This window comes from Oryzias melastigma, linkage group LG20, assembly GCF_002922805.2.
Source record: "Oryzias melastigma strain HK-1 linkage group LG20, ASM292280v2, whole genome shotgun sequence".
NCBI classification, from domain to species: Eukaryota; Metazoa; Chordata; class Actinopteri; order Beloniformes; family Adrianichthyidae; genus Oryzias; species Oryzias melastigma.
This window is the reverse complement of record NC_050531.1, coordinates 7,751,191-7,770,560: the sequence shown is the minus strand read 5'-3', so window position 1 is coordinate 7,770,560 and position 19,370 is coordinate 7,751,191. Positions and strand designations below refer to the sequence as shown.

Here is a 19,370-nt window from a genome sequence, read left to right as displayed (position 1 = left end):
TGACTTTTTGAAGCAGAAATTTAAGACTTTACTGTTGATTTGTGTTTTCCATAATTGTCTTATAAAATTTTTACTTTTTTCATTATTTTACAACTTAATTATCAAATATTGTCTTTTCCTTTTATAGTTTTATACATTTTTTTGTCCTAAATGAGTTTATTTTTTGTCTTTTATGGTGGCTCTAATACTCTGTCCTTTATGAGAATCTAATGAGTGTTTTTCGTGATTAAAGCTGGATTACCTAGCAAAGATCCTCTCCGGCATGAGAAGATCAACTTTGTGAGGTTTTCACAAAATAGGATGGGAGTGTTTCTGTAGGAAGGTTTCATGTTGTAACACACAAGAAGTCCAAATTATTTTTGTTCATACTTGTTGGATATAGTGAAGACTGAAAGAAGGAAAAAAAAAAAAATCAAACCTCAGCAGCACAAGGTCTACATTTATCCTCAGATTTCAACTAAAGTCGTGGGGATCTCCATTATGGGGGCGTTTAATCATATCCATCTTTCAGCCACCAACAAAACCCGAAACCAAAGTTCTGCAAAGAGGTTTGATCAAACCTCAGAGCTCAGTGGGATCTGGCACAGGATGTTTCGGGGCCTTGTGAAGGATGACAGTGCGGACAGCTTGTTAGCGAAACACCTGGTCCTCCCCGACCCTCACCACCCAACAACCCCATGACGGCCTCACGCTGCTGCGCCACATGCCAACAGTCCAGGTGTGGTTCCACCACGCTCAATGTCCCGTGGCAGCCTTCAAACTGCATCAGCTATCACGTTTGGCTACTGCTTGATGTCCTGCACATGCTCAGATAGTTCTATGTGACAATGAATGCGACAAACTAGTCCAGGATTCAAAACAAGCGGTCAAGTTCTATGGCGGTGTGGGTTTAAAAGCATGACAGGATTGAGACAAATCACTTAAAAGGTCCAACATTTATTAACAGGGCACGTGAGACATTGTCAACATCAGCACAGCAAAGTATAAAAAATGCCAAAATGAGCACTAAAAGGTGAAATGAAGAAGGAGAGAAAATGCAAATGCAGAAAAAAATATATATATCTTTTGCTTTGGTTCAGGGGTCGGCAACCTTTAACAGTAAAAGACACATTTGGTCTCGTTTTATATTGATCAAGACCTAGTAGGAGCCGTATCTTTACCTTTTACCTTTAGTAGAGGCCAAATTAGCAAAAAAAATCTACCTTGTTACTTAATTATTAGCTGAACTCCAGATTAGCATAAAAATCCTCAGTAAATTAAATCAACCAAAAATGTTAGCATGTTGCTAAAAGAAAAGCTAAACTCTAAATTACCCTCGAAACTCAAGGAGATAACAAATTAGCCAAAAAATGTTAGCATATATTGCTAAAATATTAGCTAAATCCCAAATTAGCATAAAAAACTCACTAGAAGCCAAATTAGCAAAAAAGCTAGCTTGTTTAATTACTAGCTGAACTCCAAAATAACCTCAAATTCCTCGGTAAACTAAATTAGTCAAAAATTTTAGCATGTTGCTAAAATAGAAGCTAAATTCTAAATTATCCCAAAAAACGTCAGTAGATAACAAATTAGCTGAAAACATCAGGATTTTGTCTAAAACATTAGCTAAACTCCAAATTAGCCTAAAACCTCCAGTGGACAAAAAAATAGCAAAAAACGTTAGCATGTTGCTAAAATAGAATCTAAATTCTATTTTTTTTAATTACTGTAATTTTAATTTTCTTCAGCCAGAGAGCCACCATGGAGAGATAAAAGAGCCACAGGTTGCAGACCCCCGCTTTAGTTACAACTGTCAGGTGGATACAGACAGTCTGCAAGCAAAAACTGTGCCTGCACAAATGTTATAGATTATAGGTGCAAAAATGTTCATGCACATTTTTTGCTATGTGCATGCTCCAGGCAACGGGTCATAGTGAACCCCAGAGGTGGGGAAAATATCCAAAATCTATACTCTACTATTACTACCTTCACTTTAAAATACTGTTGCTCAGATAGGAGTAAAAAGTAGTGATTTAAACAATTACTTAAGTTAAAGTAAAATGCAAAAAAAAATCAAGTACTGATTAAAATTTAAATAATAAAAGTTTCCAAAAATGTAAATAATAAAAGAAAAGGATTCTGGTTAGTAATGAATGCACACCAGATAGCAACTGGTGTGAGTCAATTAGTAAGTCTGGCTCATTTATAAAACTTTAGAACTCTTTGTGGCCCACAAGTTAAAAAGTTTGCCCAACCCTGAACTAGAATGTGGTATAAGAACACCATACAACCACATCTCCCATATGTCATAAGTGCATTTAAATTACATTATCCTTACAAATACTTCACAATACTTTTACCAGACGCACAATACGACAATGGTACGTTCCATTTATATGACGGACTCTGCACTCCTCTCTATGACCCTCCATGGGCCGGACAACCCAAAAACCTGCATTTCTCCCTATATTCTTGCTGGATGACTAAGCTTGTTAGGTGTACCTTCAAAAAAACAATAAAAAAACTTTTGTGTTAAGATGGTAAACACCCCAAAATGATGAGAAATTTAACAATCTTATGTTAAATGGAAGTCTTGTATTTAATTTTTTTCAAAAAACTGAATCCTATCATAATAAGAACAGACTTTTTTACAGCAAGTTTGACACCTAAACTGGATTTAACAGGACTTTTCCATTTGGCACACTCGTGAAGCAGCTTTTTCCAGATGCAAATGTGGAAAAAGGTGGAAAAATGTTAACGGAATTCCACTCTAGTGGCGATCCAAACGAGCAGTAAAATATGTAAAGTTTAGGTTTAAACACTAAAATACTGTATTTTGGTTTGTGCAGCACACATTTTTTTTTTTTTTTTTGCTTTCACTCCTTAGTAAAACAACAACTAAGCCTAAAAGGATTCAAGTGACACTGATGTTCACTTAGAAGTGAGGAATGCTGGATCTTTCCGGTGGGAAAAACCTGGCATTAGATCCAGACACCAAACAGGAGCAAATTATAGTAAATCACATCCACTTTGATGCAACAACCCCCCCTTTCTGTGATCTTACAGACCTGGAAAAGTTCAGAAGGTGAAGTAAAGGTTCACTTTAGTTGGGTTGTTTTGATCTGAGGTAATTAATATGAGAAAAAAAAGTGACCTGGCTGTTTTCAGGTTCACCCTCTCTACCCTCCTCTCCATCAGTTTAATTAGACACAGCCAAACACACATTAAGCCCCCCTCATCCTCACTACCGGCTTTTTTCTCTCCTTCCCCTTCAAGAATTGAATGGTTGGCCGCAATTCAAGGCACAGAAAAACAACAGCTATGCAAAAACAAGCAGCCGGGGGGAGCCTAGCAGCTCTCGAATCTGAATGAAACCGGGTGAAAAATGCATCCAACAGTAGCAAGAAGTTTTAAAAACACATCTGTAATCTCTTTCAAGCTCCAACGAGTACATGTGATGCAGCTACTCACCCTGAGGTCTTTCAGAAACACAGTGTGTCCCCACAGAGGAAAAAAAAACAAAAAGCCGCTTTCGACGGAAACAACAAACCGACTGCTGCCCAAAACTTTTCGCTCTGTCCCGGCAGATCTGCCCCCTCCCGTCTTACCCTCTCTCTACTCTCGGTTCAGCACTTCCTGGGCTGCTGTTTATGCTCCAATCAGACCTTCCAAGAAACGAACCCTTTCCGCCTCTCTCTCAGCCAACTGCTATTGTTTGACTTGTCCCACATAAAAGTCTGAGTGTTCTCCTGACTGATGTCTTTTAATCTTTTAAAAAGCAGAAAGAAATGGGAGTGAGACTGAAGGAAAACACCCGACTGAATCTTCCTGCTCAAATCTTTTAAATATACATTTTTAAGGCATGAGGATATAGGGGGGTTGTCGTCCTGATCCAGAGCTGGGGGTGTGTCTGAAACTTTTTCTCTAAATCCAACAGCTTGTTGTTAACACTGCAATGAGACTCAGCCTTCACAGCCGCCGCAAAGGCGTCTGCCAAACGTTCTGGCCTTGATACAAGAACCCCTGCTCCCAAAGCCCCACAATTCCCGCTAAGCTGGACAAACACATGCAGACTTCTCTTTTTTTAAAGTGAAGATACCATGTGAGGGTGCAGGGCGGCAAGGTGAAAGGTGATGAGTGGGAGGAGGCGAGCTGACAGCGGCACACTGAGCTTTTGTTGCCGCTCCATCATCACAAGAAGGTAACACCTTCATGGGTCGTGGAGGTGTTCGTAGGAGCCAGAGCACTTCAGAGAGAGTCGAGCTGGAAAAGCAAACGGGTCCTTTAGTCCAATGGAAACCCTTCTGATGATCTGATAAAGTGGAATACTGCATTTTAACTCATCCATCAGTCATTATTTAGTCCAGATGTGTCAAAGTCAAGGCCCGGGGGCCGGATCCGGCCCTCCAGGTAATTCTATTCGGCCCTCCAGATATTTTTTTCTTATTGTTATAAATGGCCCAATGTTACCGTGCATTCATTTCTATCTTTCCCAAAATATTTTTTTTATGGAGATTCAAATATTGAAAGTTATTTAAGGTTTAAGTTGATTTATTCTGAAATAATAATACTGCCTTTTTATTATTCATAATTATGCCAAAAAGTTACAGTCTAAAAGTTTTTAAAATATACATTCTGCTACCTTTTGGACTATTTTGGCATTTACTAAGATTTTTTTAGGCTATTTTGGAGTTTAGCTAATATATCAGCTACATGCTAGCCGTTTTGGCTAATTCTTTTTATTTTTGTTAAGCTGTTTTGGAGTTTTGCTATTTTTTTCAGCTACATGGTAGAAGTTTTTGTTAACTTAAGTTATTTCTTTTTTATTTTAATTTTTTAGGTTAATTTCACATTTAGCTAATATTTTAGTTGGCTATTAGCTTCAGCATTTTTGAGCAATCAATATCAGCATCTTCAGCTATCATCATTAGCATCTTTAGCGGCCAAATTCAGCTTACAGCATTCACACTAGCATTATTGCAGGTAATGTTTTATATCCAGTTCAAAATTATGTTAATAGGTTTCCATTTTCAGGTTTTAAAAATTCAATTTTAAAGTGTTCAATAAATGTTTATCCTGTTCGGCCCCCGACCTAAGGTGTGTTTTGGATTTTTGGCTCCCTGTGTGATTGAATTTGACACCCCTGCTTTAGTCCTTCTTATTCCTATGCAGGGTCATGGGGGCTGATCTTCCTCCGAGCACCCTGAATAAGTTGAAATGTATCTATCACATTTTTCAGAATATAAGTGGCGTTTCTTTTTATTTTCTTTGCATAGTTTAGTCAGAATTGCGACCATTAATAGAACTGGACTGAGTGATTCCTCCCCCCTTGCGTTCCAAATAGGAATTACCTGCTGGCCCCAAGAAGCCAAAATCCCATAAACGTATATTAAGAAATAGACAGTCATTACTCAGTTGTTCTATTTAGCAGAATAACCATTCCAGCTCTGATGCCTTAAGGTGTTCTTGCTAATCCTAATTTTTTTAAATATTTTTTCTTAATCGCAAGTTATTAACTGACCAATCAGATGCCTTAGTAAAAGCATGTGGTGCACTGACCCCCACCTCGAATGTTTGACTGACAGATTCTCCTGAGCCCGCTTTCAGTGGAAAGGGTGTGATTGGTGAGTGTAGTTGCCACAAAAACATTGACTCGGACCAATCACTGTCTTCTGGTTCCAACATGGCGATGCCCACATTGTGGAAAATGTGCGACTTAATTGGCTTCATTTCGCTGGAGCCGGGGAAGTAAATTATTCTCTATGGGTGACTCACTCAGTCCAGGTACCTTATACAGTCAATGGATGTAACTTATGTGATAAAAAAGGCTCATATGTATATAATTTTCCAACTAATAACCACAAGAGGGCACTGCAGATGTGTGTATCACATCCACATATCTGCCACTGACAGAGAGGCGTCATGCAGTCTGATCACAAGGTGGAGTCCAACACAAGCATGGAGGAGAATCTGATTGCTCCCCTCCTGAAATTTATGATTTTTTTTTTTTTGCTATTTGCATCCAAGAGAATAATAAAAGAGTATCTAATTATATATATACTTATATTTTCTGTCCCCAGGTTATTGTGAGACAGCAAGTCATCTGACTGGGTCAAAGAGAGATGGAAGTACCGCTGAAAGCAGCCGTCATTCATAAGCAATTTATTAGTGAAATTATAACTAGATTCTTAATAGAATACAGTGTTTCATGGATTCTCAAACAGAGAAGCTCCAACAATTGTTCTGCCACTCCTGGAGGGCCTTTTAGTTTGGCCACTAGGTGGCCATCATGCTATAACACTACACCTTATTCCAGAAGAAGAAGAAAGTATGAGCAAAAAAAAATGATGTTTCAGACCACAAATGGTTACTTTAAAAAATATTTTCTTAAAAGAGTTTGGAAAATTCATACCTGTGAGTTTATAAAGATGTTTATTTAGTCAGCAATTTATGTTAGCATTAGCCATCCTATGGGAAATCCTATTATAGTTTAGCATTAAGCTAGTGAACTTTAGCAATATGCAGTAGATCAATCTCTACTTTTATGGATCGATTGTTGATCTATTAAGCTCAGATTGATTAATCGAACCCTACTATATACTACTGTCTGTGACTATGTTTTGCTTTTAAAAGATTGTTGAGGTGCTTATGAGCACCTAATGTGAAAACTGTAGGTGTTAGTCACCAAAAGTCAGCAGGAGATGGATAAAAACTTTTTATATAAATAAAATAATGCCTGTTTCCAAGTTTGTATGTTTTCCAAGTTTTCTTCTCTCTGGAAGTTTTATTATGGTTCTTTCCAAAACTTGTATAAAAAAACTTTTTAAGCTTTATTTTTCCAAGGGAAATGTTTTCTTTCCCTTCCTAATGAAAATAACTACAATGCATGGAAACGAGTGGAATAACTAAACAATTTAACAATACAGTTTGGCCATTTCCAGTAAGTAAAACTTGCCGCAACATAAACTTCTTTTCACCGACTTTATTGGAAAACCTGAATGCCTCACTATTTTCCCCCTCAATCTACTGCAGTAATTTCTCCTCTTTTCTCCTGCTGCCTCTCCTTGTTTCAGCTCTGAATGCAGGTCTTTCAGGCGTTCAGCTGGGGCGCACACATAGATCGGGGTGCCTCTGTGCCAAGTGAACTCAGGAAACATTCATCTTGTTGTTTAGTCTGAGTACCATGTGTTACAGCAGGGAGGCCACTCTGCTTCACAGACCCTTCCTGTTGTGTGCAGCGAGAACAAAAACCTTAACATTGACAGGCGTGATCTGAGCAGAGCCATGACTGAGGCTTTCTGTTCAGGAGCTGAGAGGGAAAAAAATCTACATAAGGCATTAAAGTTGAATTTTTTTGGAGAAAAGGGAGAATGTGATCTGTCAGAGCTTCTGACAGGATGGAGTCAATGTTTTGCAGCCTTGTTCATTTCTCATTAGTACTGCCAGAAACAAATATTTTAGTAGTCGACTAACCACCGAATATTTTTTATGATTAGTCGACTTATCGGGTAAGGCGTAAAGTGGATGTAAAACACACATCTTAACCATCATTAGCTTTAAATTAACGAAAAAAAATAGCATTACCTGTGATGATGCTAGTGTAAATGCTGTAAGCTGAATTTGGCAGCTGAAGATGCTAGTGACAATAGCTGAAGATGCTGAAATTGATTGCTAAAACCGTTGAAATTGCTGACGCTAAAAGCAGAAAACGCTGAGGCTGATAGTCAGCTAAAATATTCGTTAAATCCTAAATTAGCCCAAAAAAAAAAACTAAACAAAAAAGCCTAATTTAGCCAAAACAGCTAACATGTAGCTGAAATATTAGCTAAATTCAAAAAAGCCTAAAGGACTAAAAAAAAGCCTGTTAGCCAAAATAGCTAGCATGCAGCTGAAATATTAGCTAAATTCAAAAACAGCCTAAAAGACTAAAAAAAAGCCTAAGTTAGCCAAAACAGCTAGCATGTAGCTGAAATATTAGCTAAATTCAAAAACAACATAAAAGACTAAAAAAAAAAAAAGCCTAAGTTAGCCAAAACAGCTAGCATGCAGCTTAAATATTGGCTAAACTCCAAAATAGCCCCAAAAACCTTAATAAATGCCAAAATAATCCAAAAAGCCAACAGAACACCTTTATAACTTTCAACTTTACTACACTATGACTTCATATAATATAAAATAACGACAATTAAATTAGTTGTTTACTATTTTAATTGTCGATTCGTCGTCAATTAGTCGACTAATCGTGGCAGCCCTATTTCTCATGATTCTTTTTCCAACTCAAAAGGCTTTGTTTCCTCAGGAAAAGATTGATGTAAAACTGCACTTTATTTGCATAGGTGTGCTCCGTATGTTCACACCTATAAGTGCATTTGGAGCTAGTGTGATGAAGAGCCTTCCTGCGCTTCCTGGTAAACAGAGCCAGCTTTGACTAAGCTCCAAGTGCTAATCCCTCTATTGCTGAAAAGACACCTTGACAATTGTGGAGGAAAAACAAAATAAATCAACACACCGGGGGGATTTCACAGCAACAGAGAAGGTGAGGATTTCACCCGGGGCTATTTAGTTTAGAGCCTCAGCCTGTGTCAGTCAGCAGCTGGGAAGCTGGAGACGGATCAAATACCTGTGAGTCTGCAAAGATGGGGGGAAAACAGCCAGCTTTTGAGTGACGTAAAATCATACACATGACTCGGTAGCTTTCAAATGTGAGTTCTGTAAGATTTTGGGGAGTTTTAAACTGCAACTATGAGCTTATGAGGAGATAAAAACATCCTAATGATATGATAACTCTTCAAGAATGCAGCTGAAATCGACATAAATACAAAAAAAGTACATTAAATAAAGCAAAATGTGTTAACCTAGATGTGTTTGAACATCATGAACTCATCTCCACTAACCTCACGCTCCCAACCCGACGAAGAGGCTCCCTGAGCTCGCTGTCATCGCCCATTTTAAGACAGCACAACCCAAACGGATATTGATTAAATAAATTTCTAAGACCTGGAGTAATGAGAATGCGAAGTGAGAGGTGTGAGACCACACGAGGGCTGAAAAAAATGATTGTGGCACTATGAGGCCAGTCTGATTGTCCTGTGGAGAGAAACAATGAGGCATCGCTCATCCCGATGAGGCAGCTCACGGGGGTCACGTGACTGTGGCTGTCTGTGAGCCGCACATGCTCCAATGAATCGAGGTGACAGCGTGAGACGGGAGTTAGACGTTTTCTGTTCCTCGCACATCACTCAGCGGCGAAAACAGGCCTGTTGATCCATCACCAGAGAAGTAAAAAACAACCACGATTTAGTCACAAGTGGATTAAATTAACTAATTTCACACCCACAATGTATGCAAACATTTTTCCAAAGGCGTCATAGTACTAATCAACACTATTTTTAAATGATTTGCTCATTTGTGCGGTATCTTTAGATAAACCAAAGCGTGCTTATATGTGAAAAATTGTAAGAACGGTGTCAGAAAGGTGATAAAGTATCCTAATGCCACGACTCTAATGAGGTGCAAAAATAAAATAAATAACAAAAAGTGAGTGAAGGAAAAAAATAAGTGTGCCCCAGCTGGTTTCAAATCAGCGTGTCTATCCACATCTATCTCCTCCAAACTCTTTGAAGACAGTGCAAGTGCAGCAAAAATGTATCTACAGGAGGAAAAAAATGTCTCCCAAGTACACTTTGAACCCTGAAGAATTATTAGTCTTAATTTAAAGTGAAATAGGACAGCAACGAATAAAGAGAATACATTATTTATCAGCTTCTGCATATTGCCGCAGAAATGCATTTGTCTCCCAAACATTTTAGGGAGTTGGAGATAAAGCAGCAATATATATATATATATACAAGCAATTTGCTTATTTATAAAAACTGGTTATTTGTACTCGGGCAAATGTTTCATCAATAAATTATTGATGAATGTAAGTTGCATGAAAACCAACTTTTTCCTCGTACTTAATGAGTAACTTGTCCTGATGACTTCTACAAGATTTGACACCACATGCATTCCTACCACAAGTCGAAAAGATTACAAGAGATCACAAAGTCAAATGCAATGACACATGTAAAGATGAGCCCAATGAAGCGTGCAAGAGAGGAAAGATAATATTTGTGTTCGAGCCTTAAAATAAATCTGGGATTCACTGAATTGAAGTTTATAGGTTTTAGGAATGTTGAGTATTGGCTCGTTATGCTTACAGTTGGCCTTTACAATACTTTGGGATCAAATCAGGATCAGCTTAAAGTGAATAAAGAAGATAAAAAAAAAATAGAAAGCACTTTTAAACTCGAAAATAACATTTGAACACTTGAAAGAATTATAAAAAATGTGAAAAGCTAAAATTGAACATTAGAAAAAATAATATTGAAAACTTTACAGAAAATTTAAAAATTTGAAAAAAAGTACATTTGAACCAAAAAATAACTACAACTGTTACTAACAAAAAATAAATGCGTATTTGTACTTTCAACTTTTTAGTTCTCGTTTTCAGTTTTGAGTTTTCGCTGCTGAGCGGATCCTAATTTTACAGGGGGGGGGGCTCAACTTTCAATAATTACTACAAGTTTTCAAAATGTATTTTCGAATTTCAAACTGCTTTTAAGTGTTAATTTTTTTCACATTGTCAATCTTGTTTTTCATCCACTTTAATCTGATCCTGATTTGACCTCATACAACACATCGTAAATTTATTGTTATCAAAATATCAGCATGTATAAAAAAACATAGAAAAAAACGGCTTACATTGCAATAAATTGTTACAGTAAATGTTAACCAATTTTGCATTTGATCAACTGCATGGACCTCTTTTATGTTGGATACTCGCCTCGTATGTAGATGTGGGACATTTGGAGTTTAAAATAAGTTTTGTTAAATTAATTTAAAAAGAAAAACTGATGCAGTGAAATGATAGTGATGCATTACATGCTTTGGTTATGCAAATCAGATCGCGATTTTCTAATATCATACAGCCCTTTTTACAGCAATCCATTTTAAAGGTGTTTTATGTAAAAACTACACCAAATGTTGCTCATTAAACCATAAATCAACCAACTTTTTAGATTCATTTAGCATGTGTTCTTGCTTAAAATATTTGTCATATACAAGAAAATCCACAGTAAATGAGGAAGTTATCTTAAAATAGATCAATTCTGAGTCGATGCTGGAATATAACAGAATTACAACTCGTTTAATTTAATAGCACATCGATGATAGCATGAAATTTTTTACTGCAAAAATGCATGCATAAAGAAACAAAACTGTGCTTTGAAAATGACATATTTGTATTTCTGCCCTACATTGTCTTTTGTTCTTCCGCAGCCTTTCTACTAAATCAAATGTTATATAAGCAGTGATGTGAGATAAGCTCCTTAGATGTCTGTCAGAGTTTGCATTCTTCTGCTGAGCATTTTGTGAAACTGTTGGTCAGTAAAGATTATGACAAATTTGTCCAAGAAATGTCTTCTACAAACAATAGATGTGACAGGATGATGAGGAAACAATGAACACATTTGAATTCTTTCAAGTTTATCTTTAATTCAGAAAATGTTGGACTTGAAATTAAGAGTAATGATTTCTACAGAATTTTCTGGGGGGTGTTCAACCTTCCAGTTCAGCAGAAATACCCTCCAAAGCTCAAACTAAAACGTTGCGTCAGTGTCATGATAGCTTCAGCTGCTGAGCTGAAAAGCAGCAATGACTTCATCAAACCGTAATATTCTGTTGCTGAAAAATCCCCAGATTTCAGGGAGCAGCAGGGTGGGTTGAGAAGAATACATTTGATCCCTGATTCTGTGTTTCAGCCTCTAATGCGGAGGACGCTCAGAGGAGCTGAACTGGACTCGGCTCAGTGTTTTAAGTTTAGGAGAAACGTTTCCGTTCTGAACGCTAGCAGGGATCAAACGAAAGAAAGTGTCGAATCAAATGCTTAAAAGAGGAATCCAGCCTGAAATCCTATTAACTGTACAGCTGGGGGCGCTAGCACACATGCCACAAGGTTTTTGTGCTCACCAGTGTGGAGTGCAGGAAACTCAGCACACTTGTCCCCTTCTCAGAAGATGAAGTGCTGCACAGTGTAATTATGTGGAGTGACAGAAAGCCTGCAAGCTATCTAAAGGAAAAGAGCGCATGTACGGAGAGAATTTTTCCTTTTTTCTACTATATATTTTTTTATTCCAAAGAAACAAAAAAAAGTAGATATTTAAAAAGCAATAATCAGCTGCATAATCAAGGATGAATGATGGTTACAGGTGTCTGGCTTAAGCGGCAGCCCCACTTTTCTTCTCATAATGACAATTTATCACTCCACAATCTCAACAATCTTAATGGCCTCAGAGCCGAGCGAGCCCTCAATAATTACAGCAAAGTGCCGATTTTTTTTTTTTTTTTTGCCAGCAAATGAGGTACATTATAAGGTCAATTATTTTTGGTTAACCTACACAGTCGGTGAAGTCACACTCGCCGCCATCAACCGGTTCAATCTGGAAGCGAGTCATCTTTTCCTTCTGAAGGATGCAGCACTTCACTGTTTTATGACTGAACTGGGCCACTGTGATACCAGAACAACCCTGCATCTTTCTAATTAATTTAGAATGAATGTGAGAATAAGCCTAAACAGTGCCTTAATACAAACAAATACATAAAATTCTACAGTTCCCCAGTGCTGTGTAATTAAGCCATGCAAGTTTTCAACTAAGTTTTAATAGGCATAAGGCAGAAAAAACTCAAATATAGCATTTTTATTGGCTAAAAACACATGAGAAACTATCCGGATTCTAGAAAAACTGGAACATTTTTCTTTTGAAAAATAAAGAGTTTGGCTTTGGCTCATTTGTCTGCTACAAAGCTGAGAATTTAAGTTGCGTATAAGTATTATTTTAAGTCTTTGTTTGTTAGTTTTTCTTGGTTTTTCTATTGTCACATCCTATAATAAACGACTGTGTGGCCAACTTAACCACGCCCAGTTATTAATTATTCTTTACGTTGCATATTTTCTCTCTCTAAGAATGGACATAAGTGGGGGCTCGTCCGGGATCTTTAAGGGGGTTTAAGTGTCAGCTGGGATGACGCCCGAGCAGCTTCCCTCCTGTGTCTGTATCAACTAGGGCTGCCACAAATTATTATTTTGATAGTTGACTAATCAGATTATTTTTCCAATTAGTCAACTAAATGGAACTTGCATAATCTGGATGTAAAACACACAGTTTAACCATAATTAGCTCTTGTTATCAGATGTTCCCTTTAGAGGAAAAATGTCACTTTGATGGGATAGAAGTTTCAGGAATGCATAGAAAACATTTAGCTAACGAGCTTGTTCTCTGTATGCGCTAATGTTAGCTTAGCTTATCAGGATGATCCCTTTTCAGTCTTAACACACTCTGGCACTACATCCTTCTTCTTAAGATTCTTATGCCCTTTTGCCTTTTATTTTTTTGTGTTTTCCACTTTCAAGCTCTGTTAGTTGTTGTTCTGGCACCAGTCTTCCTATAACTTCCTGTGACATCACTACTGACCCGGTGTAGGTACCATATGTGTTCGGCCTGCAAGATCGGTACGGGGGCTTGAGATGACGTCACTTAGACAAACGACTTAGTGTCGAGATCTACTCGGGCTATTTGCATTAACAACCCCTACGTCTGCTCTCTTCAGTGTTTATGTCACTGGGCAGAAAGTGAGCTCTGCAAATTCTAGCAGGTCTTCCACCGGTCTGTGCAGACAAAAAAGAAGTTCCACACTCGACGCACATATTTCGAAAATTACTTGCAAGTAATCACCTTTTGTTTTGTAAAAAAAAAAATAAAAATGTGTGCAACCAACAACGAAATTTAGCCTTGAACCAAGCTAGCTTGCTACTCGCTAGCACCCACTTTAGCACACACTTCATGCTTCCCAGCTTGATTTCTCTCTATTAAAATGTGATTACTATCCTGTGATGATTCCTCTTCATCAGATTATTTTTTGTCATGTTTTTTGTGGTTAATTGCAAAATATTTTGTCCCCTTCTGTGATTCTTTGCGTACTTCTTCAGACTCTCTCAGTTCTTTCCTCGGGAAGACTAAATGAATAGTAATGGCTCATGTGTCATTACTGTGTTAATAAGGTTTTTATATATTTTCTTGCCCTGCAATGTTTTAATTTCTCTCACTGGACAAGAAGTAGACAAATAGAAAAAAGGAGGCCCATATATCAAAGAGATTTAAGCACCCTCCTGCTGCTCAGCGCTCGTATCTCCTGACATGCAGCATCAATAATCTTTAAGAGCCCGGCCTTTGGCTACTACACAAGGGTAACATGTTGCTCCCCACAAACTCCTAATCAGGCATCTATGAACTCACTTTCTGCCTTCTGATTAAAATTGCATCCAGAAAAAAGGCCAATGAGTGCATGATTCAGCTGGCTGGCTGAAAGTGATTCTAAATGACGTGATGCTGGCTCCACGCTCAATCACAAGCAGACGGGAGAACTGTCGGCACTAAGTTGTTTGAAAAAGTGAATAAATCCAATGATTTGTCCAATGTTTTTTAAATTATTTCATTGCAGGAACATGGATTCCTCCGCGTTACTCATCTTGCAGTCTTCCCACAGTTTTCAAAAGAAAACGTAAAAATTTGACATAGTGTTAATAGTGTCTCAGCAGATTCTCTGAGGGGATCGGGGTGAAGGTTTTCATCAAGACTTGTTTCAAGAAAGAAACGCTTCCATTTGTTGGTTGTTTGCTGAGCCGAGCTTCTGTCACAGCAGATAGTTTGTTCACAGATGACTGTCACTTTCAGAGCCGGAAACTGGGGCAGACAAGGGCGTTAAAAGCTGCTGCTGCTGCAGAAAAAAAGCAGCGCAAAAGACAACTGACTAAAGTGGGGAAGAAAATCCAGAAGGACCGTCAGACAGATGGAGATCACGGTACTTTTACTTGAGTAATTCATATGGTGCCTGCAAAGATAACGAGTCATATGAGAAGACAGGTTGCCCTCTTAGTCCTCAACAATAAATCTTTGTTGCAACTCCTTCCACGACATTAGTTTTATGACCACATGAGGATCTGAACTATTTTTGTACCCCCTTAAAAATGCAAATTATTATTGTTAACTCGTCTGTTTAGTGGATTTTCATTTATTGAATAAAACTTGCAGGACAAAAAACCATAAGCCAAACTAGAAGACCAAAATTTGGAAGAAAAACTGAGTTCTTTTTATTTAAATGAAGAAAATTCAATCCAAAACTGCCTAAAAATCGATAGTTTATTACTTTTTTTGCATAAAATTAATGATTTTCCTTCCCCTTGAATGTATTTGCACACTTTAATTTTTACTTCCTGTCCACCCTGGATCAATAAAGTTTATTTCATCATATCTTAACACATCATTAGTCATGCTAACCAGATGATTTTCAGTTTTAGATGCCAGTTATTTTAAAATGACACAAAGTGCACTTTGTGTTTGACTTAAAAAACTCCACTTCTACAATTTCATCACAAGTTTTGGTCCCCTGATAAATCAAATCATGTGCTCTTAGTCACCAGTCATTTTTTTTTACTACTTTTTTATTAAAATACAAAAAGTTACATATTTGCAACCATGTAAATATCCTATAGAAGCACATCCATACACTTGATCATTTTTTTAGCTTTTATGTTAAAAGATTGTGACATTTTGAGGTTCAAACTAAGGAGCAAAATGGGGAAGAAAGAATTTAAAGTTTTTTTTATTTTTGTTGATCCATGAACTTTTTGAAAAGTAAAGGAAGTTATTCAATCGGCCCGATTTCCTGCCTTCTCATGTGTTGATGCGTCTTCAGCAGAAGCTCTGCCTCCATCAATGTTAGAATTTCTACCTAAATGAACAGATTGATCTTGTAAATCCATGTACTGATAGTTTTCTCACTACCATGGTATTTTTATGGGAAAATTGATAATATTATCATATAAATTTAAATTATTTGTGAAGACACTCTGGTGTGGACCAAACCACTTAATGTAAAAGTGCAAAGTTGATGAAAAACGTCTTTTTGCTGTTTTTAACATTTTCTTGGGGCATTTTTCTGATGATGGAGGGAAAATATTTAAGCTTATAATTGCATTTCTGAGGATTTCTTCATTCAGATAGTTGTAGATCGAGGGCAGAAAAAAAAAATTCTGCATATTTCTGACGTCGAAAAAAAACATGGGCGGGCCAAAAGGCTCCCTGCTTTGATCTGCAACGGGGAGGTGAAGGGGGGCGGGGCTGCTTTATGTCACTGATCCCACTCACAACTCAGCTGAGTTGAGGTTTTTGGATTTTAGCTTAAAAATGTATAACCATGATTGAAAGATCACTGAGAATGATTTAGCTCAAAATATGATTGGAGTTGGACTTTAAACACAACCCTATGAAGGTTTAATAAATACTGTTGGATATCAGGTGGATTTTTACAAGAAATCTGAATAAATCTGTTTTGAACCTTCATATCTGATATAAAGATTACTAGAAAACATATTTTTTGACTTAAATTGCCAATTAAACTAACTTTTTCTATAGTTAGACTTTTAGACTCTTCTAAAGTCCAAACTAATAATAATAATAATGATATTCCTCTTTTAGAAGGAGAGTAAGAGGAAAATCTGCAATACATTGACCTCTCTGTTGACTCTTTGAAAGCAACCCCCCCCGAGGGAGTCGTAGTGTCTGTTTACTCCTCTCAGTTGGTTGAATTAACCACATCTTTGCTCTGGGCTGCAACACACACACATGAAAAACAATCTTGAACAAGATATCTCATTTAAAGAAACTTCACGCTTCATTTGCAGCTTCAGCTTTGAAGGCTTTGCTGTGTAATCAAGGCAAATGATAAGCCGCAGTCGAAAATAAATAAGCAAAATAATGTGGAAACGGCGCTGGGTTTGACATCAACATGCGTAGACCGTAGGGACTGGAAAGTCCACGCTGGTTTGACAGAGATTAAGAAATAAACAAAAACCTTAATCCCACAGGCATAGAAACCCAATCCCCTCTTTGAGAGGCAAACAGGGCATGCAGGAAGCATCGCTGCCCCAAGCTATCCCTGAAATAAAAAGTGGTCACAAAAAAGGGATTTACAGTCAACACTCATTAGAACTTGGTCTCTTCTTCGTCAGAGGCCGTTATCTGTGTTTGACGGATGAGTCAGATTGTCTGAATACACCGGCAACTCACCTTGTCTCCAGCTTCTAATGACTCACTGAGCTTCTCTGCACTCATCGCTTAATTATCGACAAGCCAAGGACAAAAGGGCATTATCTGTCGCAGCTGAGAAAACATCCAAGTATTGTGACGTCTTCAGTTTCAGCATTAAAAACAAAAGCTCTTTACATTCTTTTAAATTGACTTTTGTCAACGGAGGGAAAAGAAAAGCGTTTATCTGTGAACGTTTGTGAGCAGGTTGGATTTTTCTGCAGGAAAATTGAATTAAAGTCGGACTCCAACTATATATTTTTTCAATTATAAAATAATTCCCAACATTTTTTAATTATTATAATTATAATTATGCAATTTTTAGCCAAAATTGAAAAAAACCTGTGTCAATTTTTAAGACATATTTTTACAAATTTGCTTGCACACAAGTTAGCATCGGCTAATTTCCCAGCATGCCTTTGTTTACACTCTCTCCCGCTAGCAAATAGCACCTCACAAGCCCAAGCTAACATTAGCGTAGCAAAAAAATGGGCGAGCAATATTGGAGCTAGATTATATTAATTCAAAAAAAATCCTTAAATCAAAGCATCTTAAGGTTAATTTGAAATCTGCTTTTCCAATGCGTCAAAAAGATCAATCTCAGCAGACAAAAAAAAAAAGTCTCTAAATCATTCAATGAAATGTACTTTTGGCCCAAATAAATGGAAAAAATAAACTCTTAAAGACACTTAAAAATCTTTAGTTGGCACCCAAATTCCTAAAAACTTCTTCTTTCTGCACCAACTTGTACTTTTTAAAGAAAAAGTAGGACACTCTCCAAAAAGTCTGCTACAGATGAACAAAATTTGCTTCACATTTCCACAGAATAAATTGAAATCTGACGCAGTGTGAGCGTGTTGAAGCGTGTCAGCCTTCACTCGGCGCTAAATCAAACCCAAATGCTTATAAAGCTGTTATCAACAGGTACATGAGATGTCTGAGACATCTGAAAGCAAGTTGGAGCGTCCCTCCACATGCTGATGTGATTATAAACCTGAAAAATCAGAAACCACAAGGAGCTGTGCCCTACAATCAACTTACAGTCTCCGTTGCCCTCTGCTGACTCACTTTTTCAATCACCAGGAGGTGATCATCCAGAACCTGAGCACCTCCAGAACTAATCTCTGCCTTATGGGTCACAGGATCAAAGAGTCGTGCAGTTATTCATGGAGTTGGTAACGTTCTAGTTAGTCTAGACTGAAAATCACCTTAAAGTTCAGTGCAACAAAGAGAAAAGGTTCCTAATTTTACAAAACTTTTAGGTTTCAAGAAAACAATTAGAAGCAGCTTATAAATTCATAGTCACTCTGACTGTTCAAGATCTATGTTATATAAAAATAGCTTTGGGTTTGAAGAACCACGTGACCGGGCAGCTGTGTCTTATGGCACACTTCCATCTGGATTTTTGGGTTCTGACCAAACTTCATTTCCTTGGAAAGTCTGCTTTGTTTGAGCAGGTGTGAACTTTAACACCTTTAAACTCTTTAGTTTGCCTGAAAACACGGATGCAGCTTACTGCAGTGAAGCAGACCAACTATTCAAAAGCATCCAAAAGCTAACAACAACCTAAAGCGCAGATGGAAGGAAAAGTTTACAACGTTTTGTAGGAGGATTGGGAGGTGAGAAGATTTACTGACTATCCAGCACACACAAGCCTGATTTAACACTTCCTGGTTAGGGAATTTATTTTGGAGACTTGGGACACTAAATAAGGAACTATCGTTAGTTTAACATTCTTTTTTAGAACACTCTATGGGGTGCAGTTTCAAGGAAGTCCAAAGAAAATAACAAGATATATAAAATGTTTCAATTTTTCATGATACTACGGTGGCCCTGAAGTGCCAATCATGTCAACCAATCACTCAATGCAAAAAACATTATAAAGATACTAACGAAAATATAAAAATCAAGACAAAAAACACAAAACATTACATTTTAGAAATCAATACAAAATGCAATTCTCAAAAAAGGAAAGAAATAAAAATGTTAACCGTTTTGGAAAAATTATTTTTAAAAAAATTAAACACTCTAAGAAACTAGAAAAGGAAGGTACTTTGGGATGATGATGTTCGAATTTTTCAAATACATCTTTACTAATATAAGTTGTATGATAAACTAATAATACAATAATAAAACTAAGAATACATGGCATATCCAGTATTACTTCCTGCTAAAAATGTTTGGTTGAAAAGATGAATAAACTTCATC

At 37.2% G+C, this 19,370-nt stretch overlaps 1 protein-coding gene across 10 annotated transcripts in view; it reads right to left on the bottom strand.

The window, feature by feature from the left end:
- Positions 1-19,370, bottom strand: part of si:ch211-285f17.1 (sickle tail protein homolog) — a 123,975-nt gene that overhangs the window by 72,370 nt on the left and 32,235 nt on the right. Inside the window, exon 1 of one of the 10 annotated variants that reach the window (XM_024279566.2) lies at positions 3,451-3,719. The exons of the other annotated variants lie outside the window; for them this stretch is intronic. The gene's annotated coding sequence lies outside the window, so the exon portion shown is untranslated. Of the gene's footprint in view, positions 1-3,450; positions 3,720-19,370 lie in introns of those variants that run through there. 10 annotated transcript variants of the gene reach the window in all.